This window comes from Staurois parvus, unplaced genomic scaffold, assembly GCF_062004578.1.
Source record: "Staurois parvus isolate SC_StPar_1 unplaced genomic scaffold, SC_StPar_1.0 ptg000536l, whole genome shotgun sequence".
NCBI lineage: Eukaryota > Metazoa > Chordata > Amphibia > Anura > Ranidae > Staurois > Staurois parvus.
In genome coordinates, this window is record NW_028318332.1 from 316,522 (window position 1) to 334,505 (window position 17,984).

Here is a 17,984-nt window from a genome sequence, read left to right on the forward strand (position 1 = left end):
ACTTGATTTAAAATACAGGGACACACATGATAGAAGGGAGCTTGTGTTTTCAAAAACAATATGAGGCTGTTACAATTCTCCATTTTATGAGACGGTACTGCTTATAAACTTAGATAAGATCTTATAGTTTAATGAATATGAAAAAGGATTTACTTAAGCTGAAGTTTTATAACACTTTTTGAAACACTTATTAATTGACATTTGCTTTGACTACAAGATCAACTTAATTATGAAACCATCCTTTTAAACAATAGCATATTTGTCTTGTCAATCTTCAATCTTTTTTCAATACCCATAGATTAATGGCTTGTCATGTATTTAATTATAGTTAGAATGCTGTAATATAATTTACATGAGTTAAAGGAGAACCAGTTTAATTATTTAAATTAATTATTTTAATACATGGCACAGAAGTGGTGGTAGTCAAGAGTTCTACATACAAGGATCATAAAATGGAATAACTAGACTAAAGGAAATGAGTGTAAAGGTCAGCCCACCCAAAATTGAGATTTCCGCAAAGCTTAAACTAATTACCACAAAGATTAAACTGAATAACTAATGGTCCTGCAAAGAAGGCAGTTTTGGGCATCCCTCCCACTGCTTGGATCTCCAAATGTCATTTTGGTGAAGAGAAATTGTTGACTGAAACCTGTTCAGAAACCAACACTTCAAGAAGTGTTAAACTCCTGCATTCCCTCTGTGCTTTGTAGTGTTGTCCACCAAGTGAACTTTTGTGTGTTTTATTTGCTTAAAAGGTGTCAAATCTAATAGGGTACAGAGTCATTTGACAACAATTTTGATCATATAAACAAACTCTTTGACTGTGACTGCCATGGATATCAACATTTCCACCTGCTCCAATTGGTGATGGGAGAACCTGCAGGGTTGGGTTTTCAAAGGTTTCAGCAAAACTGGTTCAAAATTCTGCTAACTTTACTTAGAAGTCAAGACTGGTCAAGAAAAGACAAAAAATACAGGTTGGGACTTTACTACAACAATTAAGATACTGCAGATGTTAAAGCACTGTAAATGTGGCAAGTAGCAGGACAGTTTTAATCAGGGATGATATGCTAAAATTTACAAGAGACAAAGTACAGGAGGGTGTTTTATTACAAGAATTAAGAGACTGCAGATAATACAGTAGTGAAAAAATGGTCAAAAGCAGGATGGTTTAATTTGGGATAGCAGACCTAAGTGGTGTATACCTAACGTTGGTGGGGGAGGGGTTATAGTGAATGAAAGTGATTTAAAGTGGAACTATACTCTGCAGGGCCCTGGTGTTCCCTGTCAGCTGCAGACATCTTCAGCCAGTGTGCTTCTAGGTACCAATCTCTGGCCATTTGTATTGACCGGGCTTTTATGTCATTCATCTTAGCATTGCTGAATGTGTACACTAAACTGCACATGTGGACAGGCAGGTAAGACAGTTTAATGCAGAAGAGACATCACGGAAAAGATTACTAAAACTGGAGCATGCAAAATCTGATGTAGCTCTGCGCAGAAACCAATCACCTTCCAGGATTTGTTGCCAAAGTGATTGCAAACTCTCATATACCCAGTGAAGTGACTGGCTTTAGGTGATACGCAGAGGTGAAACAAATCCTCCTACATAAGTTGTACCTGTCTATCTGCAGTCTTCTCTACATCCATTCAAAGTCCAGAATATATACAACTTTCAGAGTGTTCCAAAAAAAAAAAAAAAACGGGGCAGAGAGGTGAAGTTACATGCTGCAGAACTCAGTGACAGATGGTTGGAGGGAAGAGACACCCCCCTCCACACAGCACACAGGAACAGAGCTGAGCCTGTCATTTAGCTTGAGCTCCCTACTCATCACTTTTTTTCTCCCCTGTTCACACAGAGTAGAGGGAGCACATGTTTTTTGGCTTGTTTTTCCAGTGACACACATGGGGCAGCCCGTTGATTTCAATGGGCAGCACAAGACATGACAAAGTAGCTCATGAGACATTTTGGTGTGATGAGAGTTGCACATTTTTTTACTGCGCATTTTGCTGCATTTGTCACCTGTTTTTTCATGTGGCAAAATGTGTGCTTGTTTGTGTTTGGTGAGCCGTTAATTAATGACATTGATAACGCAACTAGTTAATTCTAGGTGTATAAATGTGGCCTGAGCCCATCTTACGGGATGCTGGGGTAGCCAAGCAAATGCATGTGGGGAGAGATCCTGGGGATGCTGTGAAAAAAATAGTTGATGGGTGAAGGGGTCAGTGCAGGATGTGTGTACTAATGAGATCAGCTGGTAACCTGCTTCTGGGGTCCTACTGGTTCCTCTGTCTACACTCCAGGAATTGAAAAAGCTTTCTAAGAAATTTACCAAGGGCCAAGGTAAGGCCTTGCTCTCCAGATCACAGAGAGCTTGAATATTTTTGCAACTGAGGTATATTGGTGCATAGGGGAACTTGATTTAAAAAAAAAAAAAAGGGCACTTAGCCTTTAAGGTAAAATAGCTTCATATCTCTACTACTTCAAACAAATCACCCCAACTAAGTTTTCTATACAATTTAATCTAAATGCAGTAAAGTGAACAAACAGAATATAATACATGCTCATTGTGATTTCCACACACAGAGAACAGAACACTCACATGATTTATGTTCTGTGCTATTATCACAACCATTTATCCATGTTTTTATTTGATTGTGGTTGTTCCAGCTATACAATTGCACTAAAGAACTATAAAGCTAATTTGGAATTCAAACATCACTGCAATCTTCAATGGACAGACCTTCAGTTCTGCATTTAGCCAATCGTTTTGGCAGGGTTTGCTTTCTGCAGGATAAGGCAATTTTATTCCAACAACAGTGCCATAGATCTATAGCACTGACAGAAGATAATCTCCAGCATGCTGGAAATTATATGCTTATGTAAAGCAGGGGTGTTCGCCATGGTACAAACAGGCAAGAGGGTGATTAGGCCAGTATTATTAGGGGCTAGCCAAACCATCATGTTTGTTATTTGGCCCACAGGATCAGCTTACATCAAATGGTTTGCAGTACATATGGATTTTATTTTTGCCTGGTGAAAATGCTACTGTGTTCCTTCTATTACTCGTCCCTCTCATACCTAGTCATCCTTTGGCTTTATGCAGCAGCAGACAATGTATCATTCACAGTGCTGCTTAGGTCCCAGTTACTTCCCAGTTCACAACTGTTAGCTTTGGATACCAATGCTATCTATACCAGCAATCACAGCCCAATTTTTATTTCTCATGACAGGTGTACATTATGGGGCATATACAGTAAAGCAGTGAATCAGACATTCAGCAAACATTTACTCTAGATGCATGTGTTTTAAATAACAGTGATTAAATTACTGCTAGAGAATGTCTGTTTTAATCACATTTAGTGCTTTATTAATAAAACCACAGGCAAGGATAGATGCAAGGCCTGAGCAAATGTGGAGGTCAATACTGTTTTTCAAGTGTACTTACGACGATAGAAATATGAGAGAAGCCATGGCTAAATTGCAAATATAAGAGGTTGATACAAGAGGTATGGAAGCTGCCAGTGCGTTCATACTGAATCAATGATTTATACAGCGCTGAGCAAACCCTTTGGTGCTATATAAATACTGTATAATAATAATTTTGGTACATATTACACACAAAAAAAAGACAATGGGGGAAATTACTAAAACTGGAGCAAACAATCTAGTGCAGCAGTGCATAGTAACCAATCAGCTTCTAGGTTAAGGCTCCGTGCACACTGGGCATTTTAATAACGCTAGTAACATTAGCTGTGTAAAGTCACGTTAAAAACATTATTTTTCATTTTTTTTGCGTTTTTGCATTAGCGTTTTGCTGCATTTTTTCATGTTTGCGGTTTTTAGCGGGTTTTTTTGCTCAATAAACGTCAATAAGCTGTTAGACTGTAATCAATGTTTTTTGACTGGAAAAAAACCCCAGAACTAGCTGTAAAAACAGTCTATGTGTGCATGGACACATAGGATAACAAAGTTGCTTCACTTATAGGTTTATATCCAGCACAAGTTCAAACTGAAAATACAGGTGTCTAACTTTGGGCTTGGCTTGCTAACTTCAGAAGAAGGCCTTTCCACACACCCCCCAAAAAGGAAGCATCTTGCCTATTTTAAACATCCACCAGTAGCTTAACAGCAGCTGTTTTTTTGGCCAAATCAGATCCTGAATTGGTTGTCATAGAGCTCAGCCTCTTTTTAGCTGCCCAAAATACAGAAAACATGATTATTGTTAAACTCCACATACCTTGGAGCTGTATATGTTGCATCAACTTGACCTCACAATAACATGCTTGGGGCCTTTAATTATCAATAGGTGTAATGAACCTGATTTGGTTTTATTCAAGAAAAAAAAAAGTTCATTACCAAGACGTTTTTAGTGAGAGTTTTCTTGAAAAAAAAAATGTGCCCTTGTAGCTATTTCCTTCTTTCTCTTAGAAAATCATGCCGAGAAGGTTCAAAGAAGCTGATTAGGTTCCAAGCTGCTTCTAGAAGAAACAATTTAAGATCATACTCTTTGTTTTCTGATTGGAAGTATTTTATTCTTCGTTTTCTGCCTACCAACTGCGTCACCATTAAGCCAATAGAAAACAATCTTATTTTTTTTAAAAACCCAATAGCATTTATCATAAGATAAATCCAGCACAGTATGGCAACTGAGATTTACTAAAAACAGTTTTTCCCAGAATATTGATGGATGGGAGAAGGATGAAAAACACCTACACTATTATTTATAATTGTATAGCTTTATAAAAAATTACAAACTGTACTATTAGACAGAAAATAGACTGTTGGTTGCCAGCACATAATACCTGCAGACATCGGTAACACATCAAGTTATTCAGAAAATCACATTGTTGTAGTCTTTTCAAGCCTTCCTATTATGAAAGAATGCGAGCATAGTTTATATTTAGAACTGTAATATTTACAGTAAAGACTCTGTGCCTTATGTAATGCTGCTTCATTAAACGGTCCTCTGTTTTTCAAATACATTATATTTGTTGGAAAGGGTAATGTAAGTTCAGAGTGTATGAAGCAATGAATAATAAATAGCATCAAATAAACTCTGACAACCTAAATTCTCTAGAATAAACTCAGAAGAAAAAATAAAAATAGGACTAGCAAAGGTGTATTCCCAGAATGGCAAGGTTTGGCTGGAGTAGTGGCAGGTGCAGAGTTGAGTATCGTCAGTGTCCAAAAAAAAAAAAAAGACACCAATTTATTTTTATAGATTCTAAATGCATGCATAATCTCTCGGAAATTGTGGCCTGTTTAATCAGGCTTTCTACTTGTGGAACAAACCTGTATGCCATCTCCTTTTTTGGTGTAAAAAAACAACCATTAACATTTTATTTTTTGAATGCCAACTGCCTGTTCAATTGCTCATAAAATGTGGCCTCTCCATACAGGTTTAATAACTGTGCTGCAAAACGCTAACATTTTATCCATCTTCAATTTTCAAAAGAAGACACAAATTTTGGATTTTAAGGTGCAATCTGATTTCTCACTCTCCTTTCAAAAACTGTAGCTGATTAATGCCTAAAAAGGTGCACTTTAAAATGTTCCATTGTTCAGTCTTCAAAGTTAGAAAATAGCTTTAAATTGCAATGCAATCTGACTGCTCTCTCCCTTCTGGTTAGAGCAAAAAGTCTTCGAGAAGTCTGCATCAAATTTTTACAATTGTAGGTCTATGGTCTAAGAAAAAAGGATTTGTTTAGCTCAGAATAGGTTTGCCGGATCTCCTTCTGACGTAAAATATTAGCAAATGAAGAGCACATACTAAACTTGCCAGCTAATCAGTTCAGTTTTTATGGCTTGTGGCTCTGAAACACTCAAACCTGCCTAGTCTTTCTTCTCTGTCTTCTATTGTGGCCTAACAAAAACACTTACAAGGTGTTCTGCATATCTGTACAATATTTCTGGCTCTTGACTGTAACATAATAAATTAGATGTTTTGGGGGTTTTTTAGTCTAAATAAAATATTCCTAATTTCGTCCTCAATGGGCAGAAAGCCTCTATAGTAAATAAGGTTGCTATGTTTGGAATAACATACACCAATTTTTTTTTCTTGTAAAAAAAAAAAAAAAAGACTCCTCTCTTTTCTTACATTACTTCCCTGGGCTCCAATTAATGAATATGTTTTCCAGCTACTGTGGAGAAACCTTTGCTTTTGTTGAACTACAGGTTCCATGAATAATGCAGAATCCATGAATGGAGAGGGCAGGGCTTTCGATCATCTGCTTGTCCCCCATTCAGTGATCCTGTATCATTCATAGAATCTGTAGTATGGCTTTTATGAATGGCAGATTGGGCTGGACAGGGCGATCATTTTCAAGTTCTCTTGCTGAGAGCTTCTGACAATCCTGTATCTCCATTAACCCCCGACGTTCAGGTAGAAAGAATAAATATCTGTACTGAAAGCAGAGGACCTAAATCTAGGGACACCTCATATGAACTTTAAATTACAGTATGTCCCTTGTGCTGTTTTTTCTGCTTTTAGTTTTAACATACATTTTAGGAAGGAAAGTGTGTGTGGGGGGGGGGGGAGCAATTTGGCAGAGTGTTATATGCAGGGAGGATGTTTGGCAAATGTCCCGCCTTGCTTTTACCACTCTGCCAGAGTGTTAATAGTGGAGAAAGGTGGTTCATAGGGTGGTGAAAGCAGGTAGAGTGTTTGACAGAGTGCCAAGAGCCAGGAGGTTGGTATTTGGCAGGGTGGTTAAAGAAGGAGGGGTGTGGAATTTGGCAGAGTGGTGATGGAGGAGGGGTAGATAGGAAAAGTAATGAGAGAAGGGTTTGGGGTGGGGGTAGTTCTCACATCCTGATCTACATTCACACACTTGCTTTCAACACTGCTACCACAGATGCTTGCCGAGTTGTGAGGAACAGTGTGTTGCTTTCTACCCTGACCCCAACCCACTGGTCTGGTGTACATATTGACTAGGAAATGTCAGGGAGGTTCAGCTTGTAAGGCAGCTGTCCTCTTCCTTTAGAAACAGCAAAAGGGACGTGTGGCAGTTATTGACACTGACTAGGCATAGATGGCAGCAAAAAGCTGCTCGGCATGCATGGTAGTGGCTAGTCACAAGTCATCCACTCCATATAGCTACCTGGTTCTCCAAACTGCACATACATGGACTTATAATGGCCAATTATCACTACAAATACAGTAGCAATGGCCTGTTCAGGCACAGTAGAGAAATGGAGTGTGAAATCACTACTGCACTGCAGATCATTGCTACCATATTATCAAGTAGAAGTTTAACTGTGCATTTACGGACCTGCCATCAGCAGTATTGTGCTTGTGCAGATGCGACTTAGATATCACAATAACTACAGCGCATGGATGGCCAATGTAGCTTGGCAGTACTACACACGTGGCGTGTGGAGAAATTACTTAAAGCAGCACTAATTCTGACTTATTCTTCAGCAATAATTCATACACATCCACTACTTAATGCTTCTGTAACTCATTTTTTAATAATTTCTTACTGTGGTTTTCTGCCTCATTGTAACATCCCCTTCCAAACCTTCTTCCCCCTCCAACTTCCATTTGTTTGGAACTTTGGTTGCATTCATGTGCACTATTCTATGCACACTACACATTTCATTGTCTTAGTCCATAGTCCCATAGAAAGGGTGGCTATGCTCCTACATACAGTGGCATCATGAAGAACATACATAGTTACCCTATATCAGGTAGTTGGATCACAGCATCATAAAAGGAATTTGGAGATTTAGAGAAGGCTGACAGTTATAGAAGATACTTTTTTGAATTAGGAATATATACATGAATAGAATTTAATTTTTTTTAAACCAGCATTTAACGTCACTTTTAACATCATCCCAAGTGTTTCACTAGGATTACTACTGCATATGTGTGCTCCGTTTGGCATCTTGCATGCAAGAACAGACAGTAGATGTTAATGAAACCTAAACAACTGCCCACCTGCCATGTTGAGGCAGAACTTGAAATCCTTCTTTAAGAAGTCCAAAAGGCACAATTAATGTTTTAAGTGTTTGCATTTGTCTGTTATAATATATATTTCACCTGCTGAAACATAATGAGGGTAAATTTATCTGGAGCAGATGTGCAGGGCAACCAATCAGCTTCTAGATTTCATTTTGAATGCAAAACTGAACAAGCTGAAGGCAGAAACTGATTGATTACTACACATATCTTCTGCTCTAGATTCTATTTACTCCAATTTTAGTAAATTGCCCCCTAAGCATCTCTAAAAACCTAACCTAGTTTGTATCTTGTTATTGTTTAGACTAAAATCTGATTTTCAAAATGGAATAAAGGGTAAACCAGGAAATTTGAAAAGAGCTTGATTTAATCTCAGGAAACATTTAAAGTTCACCAAAACCCTTAAAAACAATAGATTCCAATGCATTTTTTGCTGAAAAGTCACAATTTTTGCTGAAATTCTTCTGAATTAGAAATTTCAGATTTAAATCATCAGAACTTGATGTGCATGAAATCGTAAACAACAAAGTAAAGACCCATAAAAAGGGACCTCAAAGCTGAACTATAGGCAGATATAAAAGACAAATTAATGCAGCTCTGTAACCATTGATACATCATTAAATAGATTTTTAGTGCAAGCACCTAGATTTGACCTGGCATCAGCCTTTTGCAGTCCCTGTACAATAGGGCTGGAGTGTAAAAGGAATAAGCAGAACAAGGAGCCAATCAGTTCATGTGCTGCAAGAAATATTCTCATAGTAGGAGAGAGCAGAGCTACATAGAGATGAGCTCATCTTTCTGCTTGCTCTTTTATTTAGGCTTTTGTGGATAAAGGATGACCTGGTCGCAGAGGAAGTTGGTTGAGTAAGGCTGGCCATCATACATAGGACATCTAGCAGCAGCAAAAAGTCTGCAGATGAAGCTGGTTTGGATTTTACCCTTTAATGAGCTATCAAGTTTTATTTTGTTATTCTTGGCTGGACTTCTTCAAAACTGTGATAAAATGCATGCAATTTAGCAACGAGTATATGCTTATGATAAAACATTTATAATCCTGGCTTGGATAAAGATCAGTCAACCCCTCCAATCAATTTTTTTGGTGTGATAATTCCTGCAAATTCCAACAAAAATAGGTTCTGAATCATAGAATTCAGATTTGGTTTTATTGTTTAATAACTAGTATATCTAGTGTACAGGCAGCAGTTCCATTTATCTGTTTTAGGATTTTTCTTTTGTGTTGCAGGTATACATATTAGGATTCAAGGTATATTTCAATGTTTTTATGGTCAGTTTTATCTACATTTTTTATTTTTAATACTTGAAAAAAATCTTTACTTTGCACAAATGTTATGTATAATGTATATTGGGTGTTTTCATTAAACTCTGTTTATTAGATCATGCTAGGCTGGCTAATAATATAAACCTCCACACTTGCTGGCTGCGCCTAAAGATAACCAATCCAGACAGTTCAGAAGAGAGATAAATGGTTGTGTCCCTCCTCTCAATCATCACTTGTGTGCAATGTGATATCCCACTATTCAGGCCTAGATACAATGCAGTGTACTCATGATTAGGTAACTATATTGCCTGCAGGCCGATTGTGGCTACAGCAGACATTTACTTGAAAATGAAAGTTCACACATCCCAGGAAGCTGCAGAAGAAGTGTCCCTGTACCACTCGTTCTTGCGCATACACACGGGGAGTCAGCTGTGAAACATCAGGAAGCCCCAAATCTAAGATGGCTGTACCAGGGATACACAGCCCTCAGAAGAAATGGATGTGGGAAAGATATCTCTGGACTTAAATGGCTGGCAAATATCTGTTTCTTAAATTTCATTTTCAAACATCTAGTTGAAGTTCCTCTTTAGACCTTTTACACAAAAGATGAAAAAAAGCCACTTTGTAGGCATGTGGGTTCTTTTTTTTATGGATCTGAACACAGGTGCATTGTTGTTCAGGGGACAATAATGCACAGCTGTGTAAGGACCCATTAACATGCATTCAGAGCCATAAAAAATTAAGATTTTACCTTTGAGTGCAGTCATTTATTTTTATACTGTATGTGTTTTTTGAAACAATGGCAGATCGAAGAGGATGAAGAATTTTAAGTGTGTATGCACGTACGCATATTCATGCAGCTGTACGTGTGTATATACTGTATAGGGTATACATAACCACCGATATTTTTACATGGGATCTTGCTAGCAGACAAATTATTCCATCCATGTGCAAGAGGTCTAAATATTAAAAAGACAGAGGAGGTTAATTTACTAAAGGCAAATAAACTGTGCACTTTGCAAGTGAAGAGGCTCCAGCACTTAGTAAATGAGGTGAAGCTCCACTTTGCAACGAACATCGAATCGCAGGAAAAGGAAAAAAAACTGCATTTTTGCTTGTACATGATTGGATGATGGAAGGCAGCAGAGCTTCCTTCATTTAAAATGCTCTTGCAAAGTGCACAGTCCATTTGCCTTTAGGTCTCTTTTATACTGATATGCTTTTCGTGCATGTTTGCCCTGCTTAAAGCACACTGAAATGCAATAAAAATATTTCTCTTTAAATTCTATGGAACACTTCATACCAGTGCGCTGTGGATGCAGCGCGTTTTGAAAAGTCCTGCGTGCTGCATCTTTGGTGCCCTGTTTCAAAAAGGAAAACATACCTTCCATTGAAATTCAATGGAAAATTCATAAAAAATGCACCATGGATATGCTTTTTTTGAAAAACGCATACCCTGTTTTTAAGTGTGAAAAGGCTCCAAATTAACCCCATTGCAATGTAATATTGCATATTTTCTTGACTAAAAAAACGCAATAAAGAATATATACATGGAGAGAATGCAGTTATTGAATTTGTCTAATACATAAGACCCAGGCTCTAAAATAAGAATGTTTTTAAATGGCCCTTTCACATTCCCATAATGAACTTAAGGAACACATCTCCTATGCTTCTGGGATACAGATTACCACAAATGAACGGTAACACATTGTGGTGCACTGCATTATACAAAATGGTGCAGTTTTTTTGTCTATAGTGGCATGTTGACAGTCCATACAAATTAACACAAGTTACTGCACAGTTGTGAAGGTAGCTTTAAACCTATTAAAAAAATAAAGACTAAAAAAAGGCTTATTCTATGGGAAAAAAATTAGGCTTGCGAATATTAGGGAAAATTTACAAAAATCAGATCATTCAATATCTGATGCAGCTTTGCATGGTAGCCAGTCAGCTTCTAACTTCAGCTTGCTCAAATAGGCTTTGACAATAAATCCTGGAAGCCCGACTGGTTTCCATGCAGAGCTGCTCCAGTTTTAGTAAATCCCCCGATAGTGTTATTATAAATTATATAGCTACACGCTAAGGAATGACAAGTTCAGTGAATGAACTTTGTTTCTGATAAAAGCAAAATTACTTTTTTAAGCCTCACCAGAGATGCATGAGATCACATGATTGACTGCAGATGGCAGCTGATGGAGGATCACATGAACCATTTATTTTCCTGTACATTTCCCAAGCGTGGAATACTGGAAGTCAATAGTGACGGTATATGTGCTTATTAGAGGACAGCAAATTCATGGAACTTGTGCCTATAGCAAAAACCAAAATGTTGGTACTTTAAAACAATCTTAGATGTTAATATTTTTTGTTTATTTTTCATTTTTAGATTTTTAGCTGATTTTATTATTACCAGTTAAAATAGATTTCAGTTTCCTATCGTTAGTTGACTGGGTTGCCATAGCAACAAAATACCCTTGTGCAGGTAAATGCTTTGCACAAATGAGAAGGCTGTAATTTTAAGGTATAGCTCCCATATGTCTTTGTTTTCCCAAGAAAGAGTGATTTTCTGCCTGTGGCAATCTTTAACTTAGAATACGTATTTCTTTTAAATTTAGATTCCCAATAGATCAGCATTAAGCTGGTTTGCTGGACAGGATCCAAGTAATCATTCTGGACTAAATAAAAAAAAAAAAAAAAAAAAAAGATTTGAGCCATTTTACGCACTAAGAAACAAGCATTTAAAAGGAGTGTTACAGTTTTTCATTTCATGACGTTTTTATATTTGTAGCACCAAAATTGCCATAAGATTTTGGTATAGATATGAACTATTATTAGTTAATACATTTTAGAAGATAACATGTAGATAATTTACATTTGAATACATGAACATGCTTAAATATCTGTACACGGCTATGTACTTGGGCACACTTCTGACCATGGCCAGCTATACAAAATTCCTTTCTGACCAAAGGCACTGAACTGAAAGGAATCCCTATAACACAGATGGTTAGATATATTACAAAATGTGTAAATAAAAAAAATCTATATTAGTATAGCAAAGTTAGACAGAAGTATGGTTCAAATGAATCTAAACTTTTCTCATTAACCACTTGCCGTCCAGAGGATTTGCCCCCCGGATACAGCGCTGTGTTACTTTAACTAACAATTGCGCGGTCATGCAACGCTCTACACAAATTAAATTTGTCATTTTTTCACACAAATAGAGCATTCTTTTGATGGTATCTGACCACCTCTGCAGTTGGTCTTTTTTGTTTATAATGCAAAAAATAAAAACAATTTTGAGGAAAAAAACAACAATATTTTTGACTTATGCTATAAAACATATCCAATACAAAAAATAAAAAATAAAAAAAAAATCACATTCCTTCATAAATTTAGGCCAAAATGAATTCTGCTATATGTCTTTGCTAAAAAAAAAAAATCCCAATAAGTGTATATTAATTGGTTTACATGAAAGTTATGGAGTCTACAAATGATGGTATATATACTGGAATTTTTATTTTTTTATACTAGTAACGGCGGCGATCAGCAACTAATAGCAAAACATTCTGACACTGAATGGGAACTGACTAACGGACACGGACATCCCCAGTGACACTAACACAGTGATCAATGCTAATAAAAAGCACTGCCACTGTACTGACACTGGGCAGGAAGGGGTTAACATCTGGGGTGATCAAAGGGTTAACTGTTTGTGGTGCATGTTTAACACTGTGTGCTGTGTTGTGTTTTACTAAGGAGACATGCAGCTTTGCATCTCTCTGCTGTGCAGAGAGATACAAAGCAATATGTGCATGCTGACAGAAGAGAGATTTGTGTTGTTTACACACAGATCTCAACCCTCTCAGTCCTACTGATGATCCTAGAAATGCAGATCACGTGTATATATATATATATATATATATATATATATATATATATATATGTGTGATTTTGTGCAGCTCTGCCGCACTGTAGCAGTACTTCTGCTATAGGGCAGAGGGCAAGTGGTTAAAAACAGGTGGTCTCCTTTACTGTTGATACTTACCATAATTGTGCTTCCATGCTATCCTATTCCTCACCAGAGCTTGAGTGACTAATGGCCAAGTGATGTTACACGCAGAGAGATTTAAAAGATCTGTGTAAGCTCCTATTCAGAGTTCATCAATCAGTGCAAGTATGCACAGTATCCTTTATTGAGCTGGAGAACAACAGGACCTCTCAAATAAATTCCAAAAAACACCTCCTCCCTGGATCAGGTAATAACCTCCCATGGTTTCTAATACTATTTCTACGCTGATGTTGCCCAAATCTAGCTTTCTACCTCTCAGCTCACTATATTAACTGTACAGTCTCCACACGCACCACTAATTTCCTAAAAAGACATATCAACCTCGATGTCACCCCACTTCCTCAAACTCAATCTATCCAAAACTGAGCTCATAATATTTCCCCCACCACATGTCTCTTCCCCTGACTTATCTGTCCAGATCAATGGCACAACCATACACCCATCACCACATGCCAAGGTGCTAGGTATTATCCTGGACTTAAAACTATCCTTTCAGATCCACATCCAATCACTGTCCAAAGCTTACTGCCTCAACCTACACAACATCTACAAAAAATGCCCCTTCCTAACCACTGACACCACAAAGCTTCTAATTTACTCCCTTGTCATGTCTTGCCTCGACTACTGCAACTCCCTCCTCATTGTACTTTTACACAGGCTAGTCCTTCATGAATGCTGCTGCCAGACTCATCCACATTACTAACCGTTCAGTGTCTGTTACTCCTCTCTGCCAACCCCTCCACTGGCTTCCGCTCACCAAACAAATTAAGTTTAAAATGCTAACTAATTACAAATCCATCCACAACTCATCCCACAGCTTCTTCATTAACCTAGTCTTAAAATACCAACCAAATCGTCCTCTTTGCTCCTTCCAAGACTACCTGCTCTCTAGCTCCCTTGTCATCTCCTCCCATGCTCACCTCCAGGACATTTTCTGAGCCTCTCCCATTCTATGGACCTCCCTACCCCAATCTGTCTGACTGTCTCTTACTCTGTCTACTTTTACTCTAGGAGAGCTGGACAGAGCCGTAGAAGGTCTTTAACCAATCAGCAGGACTGGTATCTGCTCCTTTGTGCAAGGAGGAACATGATGTGCACTGCCAGAGCCCTATAAAATGACCTCCAGCAGGCTACTGGTGTGCATGTCTCTGACCAAACAATCAGAAACAGACTTCATGAGGGTGGCCTGAGGGCCCGACATCCTCTATTGGGCCCTGTGCTCACTGCCCGGCACCATAGAGCTCAATTGGCAATTGCCATTGAACACCAGAATTGGCAGGTCCACCACTGGTGCTCTTTGCTTTTCACAGATGAAAACAGGTTAACCCTGGACACATGCGATAGACGTGAAAAGATCTGGAGAAGCCATGGAGAATGTTATGCTGCCTGTAACATTGTTCAGAATGACCGTTTTGGTGGTGGGTCAATGATGGTCTGGGGAGGCATATCCATGGAGGAACGCACAGACCTCTACAGGCTAGACAATGGCACCCTGACTGCCATTAGGTATCAGCATGAAATCTTTGGACCCACTATTAGACTCGCTGCTGGTGCAGTGGGTCCTGGGTTCCTCCTGGTGCACGACAATGCCCAGCCTCATGTGGTGAGAGTATGCAGGCAGTTCCTGGAGGATGAAGGAATTGATACCACTGAATGGCCCCCATGCTCGCCTGACTTAAATCTATTGTCTTATATTAATTGGAGGATGACGTGTGTATTTATAAATGTATTTTCCCACAGCAACTAGCCCAACAGTTCTTTTCCAGAGAGATGCATTTAATCAGCTCAGCGACAATCCATAAAACAGAGGTACAGACAAGGCAGATGACAGGGTACCCAAAATACTCATGCAATCATCAGAAACCCTCAGAGGACTCACTTTCTCCTGTGACAACTTAACCAAAAGAACCTTCCCTAATATACACGTTATCCCAATACAGTAAAATGACAAGCACTCTGATTGGCCACTTTTAGTAGCCCCTTCGATCTTCTGGGTGACGGGTAATGTCTTTTGGGCTTGGACAGATGCAGTCATAAATTCTAATCAAAGTTGTGTAGATATTTCCTAAACTACATTCTTTTACCATTAGATAAACAAGAATACTATTTACCATACGTAATACCCCTTTGCATGTTATTAGATAGTAGATGCTGGCCAAGTCCTTTCAAGTCTGACTGAGCAATCTCCATTTCATCACCCTTGTAAGTTTGAAAATTACTTCCTTTGTAATGTAACAAGTTGGCCTCCAAGTGCCAAGGTGATCTTGCATAAAATGAACATAGCAGTCCTTGGCTATGCTTTTGTTGTGTAAACTAGATCTAGTCCAGTCCTATGCTGGCAAGGGCAATAACATGAGAAATATAAATATATATATATATATATATATATATATATAAATAAAAATTACAGTATCCTACATGCCCCCACTTGAATCGGTTCTATTCAGAATCGATTCACGGCCAAACTGCTTGCACCTTAAGATTCTTAAGATTGATTCCAGCTCTAGGCTTTTCTTGTTTCCCTGGATTTTTCTCAATTGCCTTTTCTCACAACAATATAAACCAAACAGTAAACATACTAATATAAACTGAATAATCACAAAAATCATGGAAAGTGTTCTCAATAGCGGATGTGTAAATGTGTTATTGGATATGCTCCACCAAGGCTCCTGAAATTCTTTTGAAATTTTGTTAGACCTGATGACATTTTTCTTTACCAGTTCTTGTAACTATAATTTTGCTACTATCCCTCTTAAATAATGTATCCAATTCAACAGTAAGTGGTGGTATTTTCTTAAATAAAGGACAGATCATAGATTCCCAGTTGCCAAGATCAGTTTGCTCAATGTCCACAGATACTTGATTCATCTGAATATTTGTTTGAATGTCCTCATCTCCAGTTGTCAGCAGTCCATCTGTGAGGTTAACACACCAACCAGTGATAGGTGTCTGGCACTGAAATTGTCTCTGGCAAGTAAACAAGGGAACCCCTAATGCACAGACCTTTGAGTCTTCGCCATGAATTATACTTTTCCAAGCTGATTTATATTTCTGCAGTTGAACAATGCAGTTCCCAGAATGTGTAGCAGCAAAGCCATCAACGTAGTCCAGCTGCTCAAAAGAACAGGAACAAAGCCAGACTTGGCTACGTCGGGTACATCAGTTGGGGTCCATGGTTTTCCATACTTGGTTTTCCTTAACAAGGAGTCTGCTTTGTGGTAGCAGTTGTTTCAGTATGTTAGTGCCATTTGTCACCTCCACCTTACCAAGGATAATCATCTTATACAAGGGTAAGGGTATTGTTGACCATGTAGGGATGTTGACGGTCAGAGGTATTTCCTGCTTCCTGATGTGATCTTTATTGCAAAGATTATTCAGGCTTCTTATTTTAGCAAGTGCAAAGTTCGTACAGGTCACACCACTGTCTTTAATCAGACTGAATAATAAAGTCGAGTTCATTATCCTTCGCCTTCTTGTTTAATTTCTTGAAGTCCTTGGCTTAGGTGTTCATTCAGTAAGTTCCCTATAATACATATGATAGATTTGGATACGTTATTGGTTTGAAGTATTTTTTTCAGTGCACTTACCGACATTTGAATATTCTGCAAATCTGCAGCAATGATGTGAATGTTCTGAATGTCAATTTTCATTTCAGCTGGAGTGTTAAAATCCACTCTTCCCCCTTTAAGCAGTATCTGCTGTAATCCACCCACAAAATTTTGTTCTCTTTTATTTAAACTCTCTATGTCAGCCCTATTCCAAATTGAACTATCCAAACTGAATCCTGATATTATATTAGTACTCAGATCCCTCTTTGAAACTTTCTTAAAACTGAGCCCTTGTGTAGCATCCCAAAATAAAATTTAGATGTGTTTGAAAGATAGTTTTAAACCATGTTCTCATTGATTCTGGGCAACTCTCTGGAATGTTAACTAATGTAAAATTCAACAACTATGGTAATGACACATATGAGACATCGCTACATACAAAAAGTTTGAGTCCACTCAATAAAAAGTCCATGTTCTGGCCACTGTAAAATCGTAGGATAGTTTTTAGAGTTGGTGACCGTTATATGTAGGATTTTTGTCTAGACTCTATCTCTCATATCATGAGGGCTACAGTATATAATACCTTCTTTAAATATAGTGAAATTCCTTTCTAAAGTCATTTGCATTTGTGGGCCATTCTTTGTATTCACTAACATTATATTGGTACTCCTGTGACGATCACTTCCCTCCGGATAAGTCCAAATAGCATATTCCACAAAGTAATTAGATTTCGGCATCATGACCTCACATCTAACCACTATCCATCCCCCCACTAAGCCTTTTACAGTGCCCCCATGCATCTGGATGCCTTCTGAGTTCTCAAAAACTGTAAGTTCTCTAGTATGATCCTCTATACTTCTTTTATTTCAACCATATTCCCCCACTAGTAGGCACTTGAATCCTTTCACTTGACACTTCTCAACCCTGATGTTTATGTTGTAAATTGGGAGAGTAATTAGAGCTGATGTCATCACATATTTCAACAGAGCGGACTTGTTCCTGTTCAGGGGGGATGTCTTTACTTTGGTGTGGTCTTCTGGCCTTCGCATTAATCCTGGGACCTGAAAGAAAATCTCAGGGAGAAAATTAGACCCTATTCTAGCAAGGAGATTTCAGTATGT

General features: G+C 38.1%; 1 protein-coding gene and 1 pseudogene across 1 annotated transcript in view; both read right to left on the reverse strand.

The window, feature by feature from the left end:
• Window positions 1–17,984, reverse strand: part of LOC149451491 (protein unc-13 homolog C-like) — a gene marked incomplete at its 3' end in the record, with an annotated part of 532,349 nt that overhangs the window by 309,923 nt on the left and 204,442 nt on the right. The window lies entirely within an intron of this gene.
• LOC149451492 (uncharacterized) lies at window positions 15,730–16,965 on the reverse strand (annotated as a pseudogene).